Source organism: Protopterus annectens, chromosome 13.part0 (genome assembly GCF_019279795.1).
Source record: "Protopterus annectens isolate FY-2018-M chromosome 13.part0, PAN1.0, whole genome shotgun sequence".
Lineage (NCBI taxonomy): Eukaryota > Metazoa > Chordata > Ceratodontiformes > Protopteridae > Protopterus > Protopterus annectens.
The window spans coordinates 1,157,386,403-1,157,402,512 of NC_056747.1; the positions used below are offsets into that span (position 1 = coordinate 1,157,386,403).

At 40.5% G+C, this 16,110-nt stretch overlaps 1 protein-coding gene across 2 annotated transcripts in view; it reads right to left on the bottom strand.

The window, feature by feature from the left end:
- Positions 1-16,110, bottom strand: part of MPP2 (MAGUK p55 scaffold protein 2) — a 1,397,885-nt gene that overhangs the window by 693,745 nt on the left and 688,030 nt on the right. The window lies entirely within an intron of this gene.

The following is a 16,110-nucleotide window of genomic DNA, read 5'->3' on the forward strand; positions in this document are numbered from 1 at the left end:
TTTTAGAGGCACGGACATAATGCGATCTCAGGTGCTCTTCAACCAGCGTTTCATATGGCCCAGGTGGGAGTGCGTCTTTAGTGACTGAGAGTCAAGTGCTTGCCTGCTGTGGCGACCTCTAGCGCCCTGTTGAGTGCTTCTCACAGTGATAGGTCTTACCTGACGTCTGGTGGCGGGAACACCAAGTCACCTGACCTTCTCAGTCTGTTGTACTGTGTTGGGCCGTAAGTGTGTGACTATGTGCTGTTCTGAATTGACACTCTCTGTGTGGCACTGTGTTTGGCCTGTCTGACTGTGACTGTTTGTGTTCTGACTATAAGGAGTCCAATTTGTGCAGGTGTTGTGTTCTTGTTGGGGGTTTTGGTTGTGTCTTGTTTGCAGCGCCTCTGATTTTGTTTATGTGTATGTTTTGTTGTAGTGATGGATCTTATGTGTGGTTATGTGTGAGTGTGTGGGTTGTGTGTGTGTGGTCTTGCCAGTCCTATGTCATAGTATGTTTGTCCTCCATGTCTCCAGTTTTATCTTTTCTTGTTATAGTATTCAGCCAGTTGTTTTGGTGGAGAGGTGTGTTCATGTCTCTGTGTGTTGTAGCAATTGGAAAGGCGTTGTACCTCTGTGTAGCTGATTAGGATGTAACACAGGCAATAGACACAAGTTCACCTGATCCACAGGACTGCTAGAAGGACTACTGAAAAAACTTTAGCTAGAAGGTGGGGGCAAAAAAACGAGAAATGGGGGTTTGCCTTTTTGGGAGAGATGGGGGTAAGTGGAAGTGCAGGGGTCAGGGTAATAAAGTACTGTAGGTAATAACTTTAGGAGTAACAAGTGGAGTTAAGTCTACTTGAAATAGGTAAGAGATGAAAGTCTAGGTATTAGAGAAAGGTAATAGTAAAGGGATGCAGAAAAGATGCAGAAAGAAAAGATGCACTAGATGCACTCTGCAAAGTTAGATAAGTGAGTGAGTAACTTTGTAAACGTACCTGTTTAGTTTTGAGTTTTGAGTTTAGAAAGAGTTTTTTTTTAGAGCAGCAAGATGGACTGAAATTTGGTAAGTTTACTTTTGTATTTTTGGGTACTATAGTTATTTAATACTGCCAGATGGCCAAAATAATTAAAGGTAGGATTTCAATTTCAATGTGGATTTGTGTGAGAGTCAATATAGCCAAGAAGTGAAATGAGATATAATGTGGAGAGTAAGAATAAATAACTAGAAAGAAGAAGACAGTGGTATTTAACAAGACAACTTAAATGGGTGGGGGGGGAAAAAGGGCAAAACTCAGAACAGAGAGCAGAACTGTGGTCTCTTTTGAAGTTGAAGTTTAATATGCTGATGCAAGCAATGCAAGCAAAACACAAGGTAAAAGAAGTATTCAAGTATTCAAATATATATAAGGCAATACAAAAAAAAAAAAAAAACAAACTAACCTTCCTTTTCACAGGGTGAGTGTAGCAGAGTCTGGATGAGCCTTTCTGGTAAAAGCTGTAAACTGTAGGACGTTTCTGTAGGACGTTTCTACATTTAAAGTCCCCAATTCTGTGATATTAGTTTCTGCTGGTTTTGAGAGTTTGATAGAGAAGGTTACTAGTTTGTGATATGACTTTACCAATAAGGGGGTTATCTTTGAGATGGTAAAAACAGATGCTAGGTTTGCTATGACGAGGTCAAATATGTTCTGTCCTCTTGTAGTTTCCTTTACAATCTGTTCCAGGGAGTTTTTATAAAATCTAAGAATTTTTGTGATATCCTATATTCGTGTTGTAGGCCCCCCAGTTAATCACTGGGTACTTAAAATCACCTAACAGCATTCCTACGTATGAGGAGTTCATTAAGAATATTTAGGAATGCTGAATTTAAGACATATATAGGAAATTTCGGGAGACATGGAGGGGATTCCATAGCCCATAATGATCTGATAGTTAATTTTACTTACTGTGATTTGTATCTCAATAAGCACCACTTGAGGGTATCTAGGAATGTTTCTCCAGGTAAAGTTGCCCCTAACAAATATAGGCATGCCACAACAGTTTCCATCAGGTCTAAATGAGTGGTTAGCACAAAATTCAGGTACAGAGGGAGTGCTAACTGAGCACTTAAACCAGGTCTTCTTAAAAACACAAACATGTATGTGCCCCAAATGCAGAGGTCCTCAAGGTCTGGCAGATTGTTGGTTAGACTTCTAGCATTATGTTGATCACCTTGATATTGTATAGTGGAAAATCCATTTTGGAAGCTAGGCTGGGTGGTCCACCAGCTCGATTGGGCAGCAAAAACATTCACCAGTAGTCAGAAGCATTTAATGAGAACTGCAAACTATCCTTGGTGAAGTAAGTACAGTTGTCAAACATCTGATCCCATGCTGACACATACTGGATCCCTCTAAAATGACATCAGGTGTTTAGCAGACAGTTAAAACCAGTCATCCTTTCTTTAAACTTCTGCATCATTTTTTGGTGATGGAAGGATCCCACTCAGTATTAGGCTCTTCCCTACATCTGTAACATGCATGGAGAGCTGTGTCATGCTGTTGTTCTTTCAGCTTTTCCCGGTTAGGGGTCGCCACAGGGGAATTCCGGTCTGCTAATGATTAGCAGTTGATTTTTACACTGCTGAGGTGCCAGCCCGATGCTCAGCCTTCAACAAAGGCATGCCCATTCACGCATGCCACTCGACTACAGGGAGGATATGCAGACTCCACACAGAAGGCACTCCAGCCGGGAATTGAATGGAATAACCTCTTGCTGTGAGGCGACAATGCTACTGCTGCACCACCGCGACTAGCTCTGTCATGATTTTCCCATATCCCTCAAGGTACCATGTACCAGAGGCATTTACTCCAATATGGGCCATAGATTAAGGGTCATAAGGGCCCTTGTAACAAACAGTCTTGGCCCCTAGGAAACATCTGTCACCCTGCTTTTGTCCACCTGGTGACTGTAGAGTGTGTGTGTCTAACTATGTAATCACTAAATACTGATATTGTTCTATCTGTGTTTGAAGATTGCTTTGTCTCCTGGCAACTCTCAGCTGTGTTGTTACCAATTAGTGTCACAGTACTTAACTAATGCTGGGCTTTGCACTGAATACTCTACTGCAGATTGAGCAAAGGATTATTTTAGTACCTCAGCATAAGATAATTTACTGTGACTATGTGCAGAGTCCGGTGTAAGGGAGTGATATCTACAAGATGCTTGTGTGTGGCCTTAAATTTGACCAAAAACTTGCATCTCTGACAATGACAAGTTAAGTCAAAGATTATCTGTAAGCATCAGGCCATTCTTACATTGCATAAGTATATCAAGTGATATGAAGCTTCATTATAGGGTCACTGTTTACCTGGATACCTGGCAGACAGGTGTCAACTTCCCCATCAGTATTTGGTGCATCTGTCATTGCTGAAAACAACTGACCCTGTTTCCATTTTATGAAAGATGTAAGTAGCTGATCAGACATGCCAGTGCTTTCTTTTCTCAATATCATACTTGGGATATGTCGCTCTCCTATGTTGGACTCAATAGAAGAGTCTTTTTGGGTTCTGTTTAAGCAGCTTTATTTTATACAAACATCATTATAGAAGTTTACTGACTTTAACTTAACTAACTTATATACATAACTAAGTTATATACACACTAACAACTGCAATTATGCATGCTGTCACTCTGGCTGCTCTTACAAAATGACACTAGGGAGTGCACGTGTCTGGAATTTATATGTGCACGTACAGCCTTGACATGCTTCTTAAAGATACACCACACTTCACTTGCATTCTGATCTGCATCCTCCCTCTTTGAGAAATAGATCGCTTCATACAACTACACTGCACAAAATAACTTCCCCCTTACCCATAGTTCCACTGCCATTATCACTCCCATCCCAGCCATTTACTCTCCAACAATAAACCCCAGCCTATTCAACACTACTACATTAGCTATACCCATCTCAAGCCCATCATCACCTACCACAAATCAACAGCAACCCATAAATACCTAACAATACTACAAAAACTAGTTAAATTACTGCAAAACAATCAATAACAACTCCTAAATGCTGGAGATATCCACCCAAACCCAGGACCTTATGATAGAAATCCTCTGGCTAAAGCACATCTCCCCAATCTAACCCAAATTAACATCAGGCCATTAAACAGTCTACTCCTCCTAAATCTAAATATTAGGAGCATAAACAATAAAACACGAGCTTCATACTCTAATCTCACAATATCGCCCAGATATAGTCAGTTTAACAGAAACTTGGCTTAAACCATCTACCAAGGATACAGAGATCCTTCCACCTGGGTACAGTATCCTTAGGCAAGATTGACTAAAGAAAAAGGGTGATGGCATTGCCCTGCTTTACAAAAATACTCTGACCATAACTAAATTTGAGATATCCACACCCCCTTTGGATAATGCAGAAATACTCTTAACTAGGCTCAAAATACGTAACAAAAAAACATCAACCTAGTAACAGGTTATATCCCCCCAGCCAATAATATCCCTACTATGGAAACATTACTTCAATGGCTATCACTATCCATGCCTCAAGAGACCATAGTATTAGGAGACTTTAATATAGACTGGCTCACATGCTCCTCCCAAGCACCCACTAACGATATCAACCTGCTAACCTTCTCTCAAGTAATCAAACAGCCCACTAGAATAGCCAAGAATACTAATAAAGAAACACTATTAGACTGGATCCTACTAAATAAAATACCTTGTTCCTACTTAGCAGGCACCCTTCCTGACTCATTAAGTGACCATCAAACTACCTTCTTACTTAAATGTAATTCCCACCACCCCCAAACCCCAATACTTCAAACAATCAGGAACAACCGCAGAATCCTTTATAAACGCATTCTAGGAACACCTTCAGGAATGCATGGATCATGCAATCCCAAATAAAACCAAGACCCAATCCTCCAAAGGCAGACGTCCTGTCTGGTGGACCCCAGCCATAAACAAACTATACAATAGAAGGAGAAAGCTACTACATGATAGAGCAAAATCCCAAAAAGGGAAGGCATCTCTGATCAGTATTAGCAAAAAACTACGGGCACTCATAAAATCGTCTAAGGCCAGCTTCGAGAGAAAAATTGCACAGGACACTAAGGATAATCACAAGGCTTTCTTTACTTATGTTAGGAACCTGGGTGGAATTCCCAGATATGCTCAGAATTAGTCCAAAATGACAAAAAATACACGGAACCCGCAGACATTGCCAACATCCTAGCTGACAGGTTCAGCGCAAACTTCTCCCCCCCTCCCCACCAAAAGGGCAAATATTTATCCCAGCAGTGTGCTGCCCCCCTGACATCTCAGATGCTCAGGTAAGAGCTGCCCTCTCCAAAGCAAAAAACACAGTGTCAATGGGACCAGATGGTGTCCCGGGCTGCATCCTACATGAACTCCAAGAAGAGCTAAACCCAAACATAAAACTACTGTTCAATCTCAGCCTTACTACAGGATATGTGCCCAAAGAGTGGCGTACAGCAACAGTGGTCCCTCTCCACAAAGGTGGTGCCTCAACGGATCCTGGAAACTATCGCCCCATAAGCCTGACTAGCTTGGTCTGCAAAGCTATGGAAAGGATCATCATGGACCTCATAAATAAAGATATTGGGGACCTACAGACACTGGATCCTACCCAGTTTGGCTTTGTTAAGGGCAGATCCTGCCTCTTAAACCTGGTTGATTTCTTTGAAACAGTCACCAAGGCCATTGACAAGGGGAAGGTGGTCCACACAGCCTACCTGGACCTCGCAAAAGCCTTCGATACAATACCCCACTTGGGCAATATAGATAAGCTCACCAGCTTAAATATAAACCCCTATGTCACTAGATGGGTTGCAAACTGGCTCAAGGATAGAACCCACTTGGTTAGAATTGCTGGAACCATGTCAGACTCCAAACCAGTTACAAGTGGCATCCCACAAGGCTCAGTCCTGGGACCTCTCTTGTTCGGTATATATTTCTTGGAGGTACAGGTCAACACAGAAGGACTGTGGCTGACTAAGTTTGCAAATGACTGCAAACTGGGCGCCATTATCGACTCTCCAGCCGACACAAGCATCCTCCAAAAGGGCCTCATAGAAACAGACAACTGGTGCCAGAGCCATGGCCTCAAGCTAAACGCCAAAAAGTGTATAGTCATCCCCTTTGGCAAAAACAAAGTGCCCACAAATTACCACATAGGTGGTAATCCATTAAGTACAAAAGAAGTAATTGGGGACCTGGGGACCCAAGTTGATATCAATCTCTTATTTGACAACCACGTGGCCAAAGTGGTTAGAAAAACATTTTATATAGCCCACCTAATCATGAAGGGATTCACATCTATATCAGGGGAGGTCATCGTGGCTCTTTACTCATCCCTCATCAGGCCCATAATTGAGTACAATGCCCCTTTCGGGATGTACCTTACCAGACACCTGCAGCAATTGGAAAGACCCTAAAAGTACCTCACCAAGAGGATCATAGGGCTCAAACAGATGCCATATGCTGCCCGGTTAAAGAAACTCCAGCTCTACTCAGTGGCATACCGCCTGCTCAGAGGCGATCTGTGCCTGACATATAAAGCCATGTCCAACCCGGAATTAATGGACATGCTGCACCTCAGAAAATCCAAATCCCATCGAGCTATGCGCTCGAGAGACTTGAACCTCAGCACTGAAATAAATAGGACATGCTGGAGGGACAGATTCATAACCCAGAGGCTCCCTTCACTCTGGAATAAATCCCAGTCCAGGTTAGGCAGAGTCCCTCATTGACAAGAGGAATCTTGATGAGTGGATGGGAGATCATAGGTTTACCCCGGGTATCACTTCTGTGTCACTGTTAGACAGAGGCACAGTATACTAACCTCGAAAAAGGGCATAGCAAAATTAATTTAAAATGGGTGGTGAAAGCCAAACACACTTTGGCTAGGCTTATAAATGCCCTAGGGCAGATAGCCTAATATGAACCTATGAACAAAAAACACTTTAACCCAACTAACTTCACACAAGAGCTAAAGCATTATAACTGGTCTGAATTGTATTACCTACCCCTAAATGAGGCCTCCAAACACTTCAACACCATCTTCTTAGAAATACTGAATAGGCATGCCCCTGTAAGAACTACAAGAGTTAAATCTAATACAGTTCCATGGTTAACAAGGGAAACTAGGCAAAAAATAACAGAAAGGAATAGAGTCTGGACAACCTGGCGGTCCAACAAAATCCCCAAAACACAACTAGCACACCAACAAATTAGAAATCTCACCAAGAAACTAGTCATGCAAGATAAAAGAAAAATACTTTATTACCCATCAAAACCAACACATGAATAACCCTAGGGAATTCTGGGCAGGTTTAAACAAGTTATGACACCCTGCAAAAGCCATTACCCCACCCCCAACTACAGGTCTAACAAAAGAAAACATAGCTGAATCATTCAATATATTCTTTACTGAAACCGTACTTGCCCTAGCACAAAAGCAGCTCACTGCCAATACAAGTGACCACCCTACATCCAGCGACAGTCCCACTTTAAAGCTACAACCCACCCCAACATCCTACATAAGAAAACTACTCTCCCAATTAAAACCAACACTAGGAGCTGATTCTCTTCCCAATGAATTCTTAAAATTGGCAGCAGCTGAAATAGCTATACCAGTCTCTATACTAATAAACAGATCAATATCTGAAGCCACAGTGCCCCTGATTTGGAAAACTGCCTACATTATACCCCTTCACAAAGGGGGAGGTTCCTATGACATATCAAACTACAGACCAATTGATTCCTATCCCCACTAGCTAAAATATTAGAAAAATGTATTCATCATCAGTTAATGTCCCACCTTATCAATCAAGAACTCATATCTCAAACACAACACGGTTTTTGCCCAGGTCATAGCACAACTACAGCCCTGTTAGCATTCACAGATATCATAAACTACAACAGGAACAACAGTAAACTTTCATCAGCCCTTTCCTTAGACCTATCAAAAGCATTTGATATGGTTAACCATGATAAACTCATCTACCACCTTGTAACCCTAGGCTTAGACAACCAATCAGTCTCCTGGTTCAAAAACTACCTCAGCAATAGGCAACAAGCAGTACTATGGCACAATAACCTGTCTCCACTCTTACCTGTCACACTTGGGGTACCGTCAGGGATCTATACTTTGCCCCTTGCTGTTCTCAATTTTTACAAATAATCTCCACTCAGCGGCAAATAGTTCTAGCCTTATCCAATACGCAGATGATTCAGCTATTATATGTAGTGCCCCTACCCTGGCAGATCTACACAATAAAACCCAGAATATCTTCCACTCAGTTGAAAACTGGCTTATTGAGAATGGCCTCATCCTTAACCCCCCCCCAAAAAACTAAGCTTCTGCTATTTCATCCCTCACAAATTACCACTCCTATCTCCTCCTTCACCATTTACTCTAAAAATGGTACCCCTATTTCACCTGAATCCCACACAAAACTACTCGGAGTTACCATTGATAACAAGTTAAAATTTGATATACACATTAACCTAGCTATTAAAAATACAAACAAAAAGCTAGGTAGTCTCTACAAACACAAATCCTTCCTGACCCATAACACTAGATCCACAATAGCTCATACCCACCTTCTCTCAACACTACTGTATGCATCTCCAATCTTGACCAATCTATCCAAAACAGAAACCAACAAAATGACCTCCTGCTACTATCAGATAGCCAAATTTGCTAATAACAGCTCTTTCAGAACCCATCACTATCACAACCTAAAGGAATTGGGCTGGCTTGAACTGCCAGATTTATTAATCTGTAATCAACTTATCATCATTCACAAGCTGCTCTCCCAACCTCATAAAACACCTTCACTAAGCAACATAATCCAACAGTAGTCCTGTCCTAGGCAACTCCACTCCACAGACAAGTTACTGTTAACAGTTACTAGAACCCACAACCATGGTGGTGACTCCCTCTACTCTTCTTACATGTCCAGAATCTGGAACTCCCTGCCTACATCTATAACCCTTGAATCCTCCCTACCAAATGTAAAAGGTCTATCAAAAGTCACCTAAACAACAAATGGATTTGTCCCTGCTACACACCAGACTAACTCCAGTCCCACTCCTATACTAATGCAACTCTTGCCTTAATACATAGTCTTTTGACTCACCTGCATAAACTTGCACACCTGTTTACTGTTTTTAGGTTTAGGCTTCAATAAACTGGAAGTAATAGGTAGTGTAGTTCTAGTTTGTCTGGAAAGCAGTCTTTGAGCAGGTGAGCCAAGAATATCGTCATGAGGTATGTTTCCGAGATTAAGCAAATTTAAGAACACATCGGTATTGTTACGCTTTGACCTTTCAAGTAATTGCTTTGCACTCTGTACTGCATGTTCAGCTTGACCATTTGACTGAGGATATTTAGGACTACTAGTGACATGTACAAAGTCTCAGTCTTTCGCAAATTACTGAAATATCTGGCTAGTAAATTGAGTACCATTGTCAGAAAGAAGTTTGTGTGGACTACCATGCACTGAGAAATGATGCTTCATCTTAGTAATAACAGCAGTGGATGTTAGGTTGGTAGTAGGTCAATCTCAAACCAACTCAAATAAGAGTTTACCAAAACTAAGTAGTGTTGATTGTTCCACTCAGTGATATCAGCTGCAACTGTTGACCACGGTAGTTCAGGAACTGGACTTAGCTGAAGTGGTTCTCTTTGCAAATGTAGTCTAGTGGTATTGCACACTGAACAAGATGAAAGTACTATATCAATGTCCTCAGGTAATGAAGGCCAAAATACTAAATCTCTTGCTTTTCTCTTAGTGGATGTGGATTCTAGTTGTAAGGAAGCAGGAACAACAATTTTAGGACCTTTGAAAATAATGCCATCTTCCATCAACAATTCATCTCTGTAAGGAAAGTAGTTTTCCACTTCAGATGGTACACTAGATTGCTTTGACGGCCATCCAACATTAATGCAGTGAGTGAGCTTCTACAAAACTGGATCAGTCTGACTATGTTCTGTCAACTCATCAAGTCTAGTGGTAGAAAAATAATGCACTGCCATCACATCAAAGTCAAAATTCTCTGTGTCTAGCTGTTCTGTCATATTTTTGGGCAATCTGGATAAGGTATGAGCCAAATAAAGCAATTTGCCTTTCATGTAGACCATTTTGAAATTGTACTTTTGCAATTTAAGCAGCATTTTTGCAATTTCGCTGCAGCAGAATACACAGGCTTCTTTTGAGTAGTAACTAGAGGTTGATGATCAGTCTCAATCTGAATAGCTCGACCATAAATATAATCATGAAACCTAGAACATGCAAATACTATTGCCAAAAGCTCCTTCTCAATGTGAGCATACTACATCTTATTTTGGGTTAATGTTCTAGATGCACAGGCTACTGGTCTGCCCTCTTGAAGTATAACTGTGCCAAGACCAAATTTTGAAGCATCACAGGAAAGAGTAACTGGTTTGTTTACATCATAGTATCTTAATGTAGGGGGGTGACAATTTTCTGCTTAAGGTCTTCAAATGCCTTCTGGTGCTGTCCCAACAATGACCATACAATATTTTTGCATGTTAGCTCTCTTAAAGGGGCTGTCAACTCACTGAAGTCTGGTATAAACTTGCCTAAATAGTTGACCATGCCTAGAAAACATTGTAGACCTTGTACATTATCTGCTGCTGACATCTCAAGAATAGCTGCTTGCTTGGTCGGGACTGGTCTCAAGCCTGTACTCGTGAACAAATGTCCTACATATATAACTTCTGGAAGTCTGAATCTGCACTTTAGAGGACTGAGCTTCAAGTTTACTTCATGTGCTCTATCTAGACCTTTCTTGAGTTTTCTTTCATGCTCTGCTTTACCATTGCCTCCAAGCAATACATCATTTACTATTATGGCATAAGGATAACCTGAAAAAATGTGCTCCATTGTATGCTGAAAGACTTCACTTGCAGAATTTATTCCAAATGGCGTCCTTAGGAATCTGTATCTGCCAAATGGAGTGTGAAGACTGGTAGAGATGGGTGAAAGCTGCCAGACTAGTCAAATAGAATTTGGCACATAATTCTGTCATTTTTAAATATAAATGTTGAAATACAGGCTTGTTTTCTTAAATGAAAGAATATGCTGTGAAATGATGAACTCAAAACAATGTAGCAACATTGCCCTCTGCTGTAAAGAAAGCTAAGTCAAGCATTTCTTGTCTGTCCTATGAAACTGAAATTATTTCATGACTGTCTTTGATGTTTACAATTCGGCTCTGGCCAGACTAGATGAAGGCTTCCTGCTTATTGTTTTAAGGCTAAAGTTAATGACCAACATTTACATATGGAATGTCCTTTATTGCTCTGGTTTCTGCCTAGGTGTAAAAGAATGTAAATGCAGTGTCTGTCAGCCTGGGAACACCAGGAAAGTGTAAAAATGATGTAATGGGAATCAGGACTGCAACAGCAATTTAAACAGAGAGAATCAGAAGGCATTAAGAATGTTTGTCTTGACTATCCAACTCACAGCACTGTCTTGCTCATATGTAAGTTATCTTAGATGTGTTTTCTTTTAGAAATAGCTAGGAACTAGAAATATTAGACTAAGTGTTTTTCTGTGATGTCAGAACTGTACTACTGAATTATTTTAAGTATTTCTGTGTGATCTCTAAACTAGCACTTTGTAGTAGAAAGTATTGTCTTGTGTTTTTAATTATTTATTATTAAATATTTTTAAAGCTGTTTAACTGTGGCTGTTTTGTGTAGAGATAATTTAAGCTCTAGAGTGCATTGCATATTTATAGAGTTTACTGTCCAAGTCACTCTAAATAAGCCTTGACTGTTTAGTCACAACTACCAATTGGATAATAATATTGCACAGTAATAATTGGACACCCTTTTAAGGGCCTTTGAGTAGCTGATAAATAGTAGCTAGGTGGTGGCAGGGTACTACCGTACAGTCTGGGTAATAGGGGCACAGCTGGAGAACCTGTGCCAGCCTTTCCCAGGAATGTCTGTGTGGTTGTATAACTCTTATCTCAAACTGTGTGTGTTTCAGCTACTTGGGAAGGGACACGATGCACTGGTTGGACAGAGAAGGTGCTAGAGATTTTAGCTTGCCCAGCTGGCTGAGATCTGGACCCTATAGCTGTGTCAGTGGGGAGTCTTATTGGGGACCTGGAGAGCAAGGGAGCGACTAACCCTGGACTGACTGTGATCTCTGTGTGCTCTTAAGGGAAATTGCACTTTACTGTGTGTATTTGTTATCCTTTCCTCATATATGAGATGCCCTCTCTGGTGTTAGTGGTGAGGATTGAGGCTCCTTGGTTGCTGGGCCAGGGCACAGGCATCACATGGAGTACCAAAAGTAGTTAGAAATGAAGATTTGCAATCAAGCATCACTTGCCAAAATGAACTCTGCATCAACGATAGAAAACAGTGGCATTTGGTATTAAGGCTGCGGCCTCTTCGACTGTGCTCATTGGATGATACTCTCTCAATGTTTTGTTCAGATCTCTTGGATCAATACATATTCTGATTTCATCTGAGCCTTTTTTGTGAGCTACCACAGACGATGCCCATTCAGTTAGTTCTGTGACTAGACAGATCACACCTTGCTGCACCATTTTATCCCACTGAGTTTTAACTTTATCTTGCATAGCTATCAGAACTCTTCTTGCTGCTCCGACTACAGGAGTAACCTCTGGATCTAACTTCATGAAATACACAACTGGAAGTTTGCCTAAGTTGTCATCAAAAGCATCAGCATACTCTGAGAAAATGGCTTCAGAAAAATTAGAACTCAGAAATGTACTTACATGATGGACTTCTTTAGCAAAAGAAAGCGGATTCATTCTTAAACTATCCTTGAGACCCAATAAAGATTGCACTGGTCTTCGGACTACAAAGAACAACAAGTTGTAATGGTTCTCGGCCAACTAACATGAAAGCATCACTGAACGTTCGGTTTGAATTTCTTCACCTCCATAAGCAACAAGTCTCACACTACTGGCTACATTGAGTTGTTCGTTAGTTCTCATGTTATCAAATGTGTCTGCTGAGATAACATTACACTTTGATCCAGTATCTGCTTTGAGCTCTGTGGATTTTCCATTAATCTGGACAGTACAAAACACCTCGCTTCTTGTTAATAAATTCACTGCATCAGCTCTTTCATCAATCACTGATACACCATCGACATAGAAAGCTATCTGCTTTGGCTCTACTTGATTAGACTGCTTCTTTGTGTGACCTTTCTTTAGAGCTGTGTGAGGCTTACTTGATTTACAAAACTTTTGAAAGTGGTTCCATTTTTTACACTTGTAGCATTGCTGACCACATGGTAAGCACTTCTCTCTTTTAGACTCATGGCTTGCACCACAATTGTGACAGGTAACAATAAAGCTGGACTTGGGTTTTGCTGATTCATGCTTGTACTGCAGTGAACTGGAGCGTGCTCCCTTCTTAGAACTTACTGGAAAGCTACGTGTCTTCCCTGGAAACCTCTTAGCTGCCATGTGCTTGGGCCTACTTTTGTCTGCCACATGTTGCATGCTATCTACATTTGCTCTGGAGCAAACTGAACTCATGCTCTTGTCACCTGCAAGCATACTCATGTGTTTTTCTGTCATCTCATGGATTTGACAAATCTCAATGGCTTTACTCAACGTTAAATCACTATCACGAAGCAAAATCTTTCTCTCAGCAGCACTGTTAATATCACACACAAGCCTGTCCTTTATCAGCTCATCTTTTAAGTCATCAAACCTCTGTTTCTCAGGTCAGTTATGTAAGCTGCAAATGTTTCCCCTGGTTTCTGATCTCTCATGTAAAACAAATGCCTGTCTAATGTAATATTTGTTTGAGGGTTACACATTTCTCTGAACTTGCACTTCAAACACTCGGGGTCCTCCCTTGATTCAGCCTGTACAACAATATGACAGTTTTCATCTTCTCCTTCATATACTGCAGGTGTATACATAAATGAATGCTTTCTCTCTCTATGGCCTCTGATCCAGCAAAATGAATACCCTGGTGCGTGCATCTCTATCTGCATAAGCTACTTGTATAAAAATATCATACTCTTGCTCAGATATTCTCCAATTCTCTGCAATATTCTGATCAAACACAAGTGGTAGGGGTTTTCAAAATCCATCTGCCATATTAACACATACCATTGAAGAGTTTTGCAAATAAGCACAAACATAGGGTCTATATCAAAACATTGAAGTATTACAACTTCGAATGTTCTGATATCTAACACTATTCAATGAACGCTAAGAATAGTGAAGCTGCAGAACAGCAAATTCTTTCCTCGGGAAAGAATTTGGTTGGCTGTTTCTGTGGCTTCGCTATTCTTAGCACTGTGGTGGAAAGTTACGGGTTGGGTTCAGGTAAGTATGCGATTGTTTGTATGTTAGGGGTGGGTTAAGTGAGTTAGGGTTAGGGCGCGGGTTAGGCGTGTGTGCAATAGTGACAGACTTTAGGGTTAGGGGAAGTTTAAGTGAGTTAGGGTTAGGGCACGGGTTAGGTGAGTGTGCGACAGTGACGGACCTTAGGGTTAGGGTTTGGGTTAAGGTAAGTGGGTAGATAGTAGTGTATGTTTAGTTTAGTGTAGCGTTAGATGTAGGAATTTAAGTGTATGTGTGTGGTTGCTGTTTGTTTGATGTGCTTGTGTTGTGTGTATGTGTTTCGGAGCAGCAAATTTTTTCCATGGGAAAAAATTTGCTGTTCTGAATGTTCGATATTTTCATGTTTAGATGTTTTGGGGCCGATGAAATAGCATTCGCTATTTTCATCTTTCGATAACATGATATAAACGCCAAACATACACTCATGCAAGTATGCCAGAAACTTATGCCAGTACTTGTATCTGAATTTACTTCTTTTGGGCTTTTCGAAATAATGCTAACGAGCAAACTCGTAGTACCTTTGATGATTGAACTTTGTGAAATAAACTTCTCGAGCGGTTTAACATTCTTGTAATATTATTTGGAAGGTTAAATGCTAAAGTCATTTATCAGCATTTTGCCAAAGTCATTTATCATTATTTTAAGAAGCATCTCAAAAAACTTTACGATGCGAGTGAAATAAACTCTCAGGCACTGCAATATTCTTGCAATATTGTTTTGCAATAAATCACCTCTTATCAGTGTAAAAAACATATCAAATAACTGCACAATGCATATAAACTGGACATCTCTTGCCCAAAACTGAATAACATTTCGAAGTAGTTGTACTTTGCGAATAACTGCACACAGCACACTGAAATGTCCCCAAAATGATGGTACCTTGCTAAGCAACTCTTTTCAGTGAAAGAAACACTCTGCAATGGTGGCACTTTGTGAACAGACACACCCAGCACAAGAAACTTTTTGAAATTGCTATATTTCATGAAATAGTTGCACTTCACACACAATAAACTCTTTGAAACACATGCACAGTAATAAGCACACACTGTAAGCACTTTTACACATTTTGAGATACTTCAAATAACTTTAATTATGCCCTTGATACAAAACAAAGTCATAGTCATGCCAAAACATAGCACTTTGCCAAAACGTATGCAGTCACCTTGCTTAATTTTACATAATGTGCCCTTTTCTCTCATTTTGCCTTATTATATTCGTTTTGCCTGTTGAAGCCCTTTCCATGCCCAACGTACTTTACTTGTGCTCGTTTTACTCTAAACATGCCCACTTTTGCTTTGAACACACTCACTTTGCTTTAAACATGCTTGTTTTATCTTTAAACACACTCACTTTGCTTTAAACATGCTTGTTTTGCTTTACTATTAATTGTTTCAACAAATACCTTTATTTTAAACATTATTTTAGCCAACAAACGTTTTGTGCCTTCTGCTTAGTCAATAAAGCGGTCTGTGCCCTTGTAATGCCCCGTTTTATCTCTTTTATCAGATAAACAGATTGTGGTACTTCTCATTACCTTTGATTCATTTCTAGCTCTTTTTGTGCTCGTTTCTCTTGGTTTTTCCTTCACTGTCATCTGTGCACTTCATGGCTCTGCATCTTATTCTCTCTGATCCCAGTTCTGACACCATGTCGCTCTCCTACTTTGGACACAATAGAAGAGTCTTAGTGGGTTCTGTTCAAGCAGCTTTATTC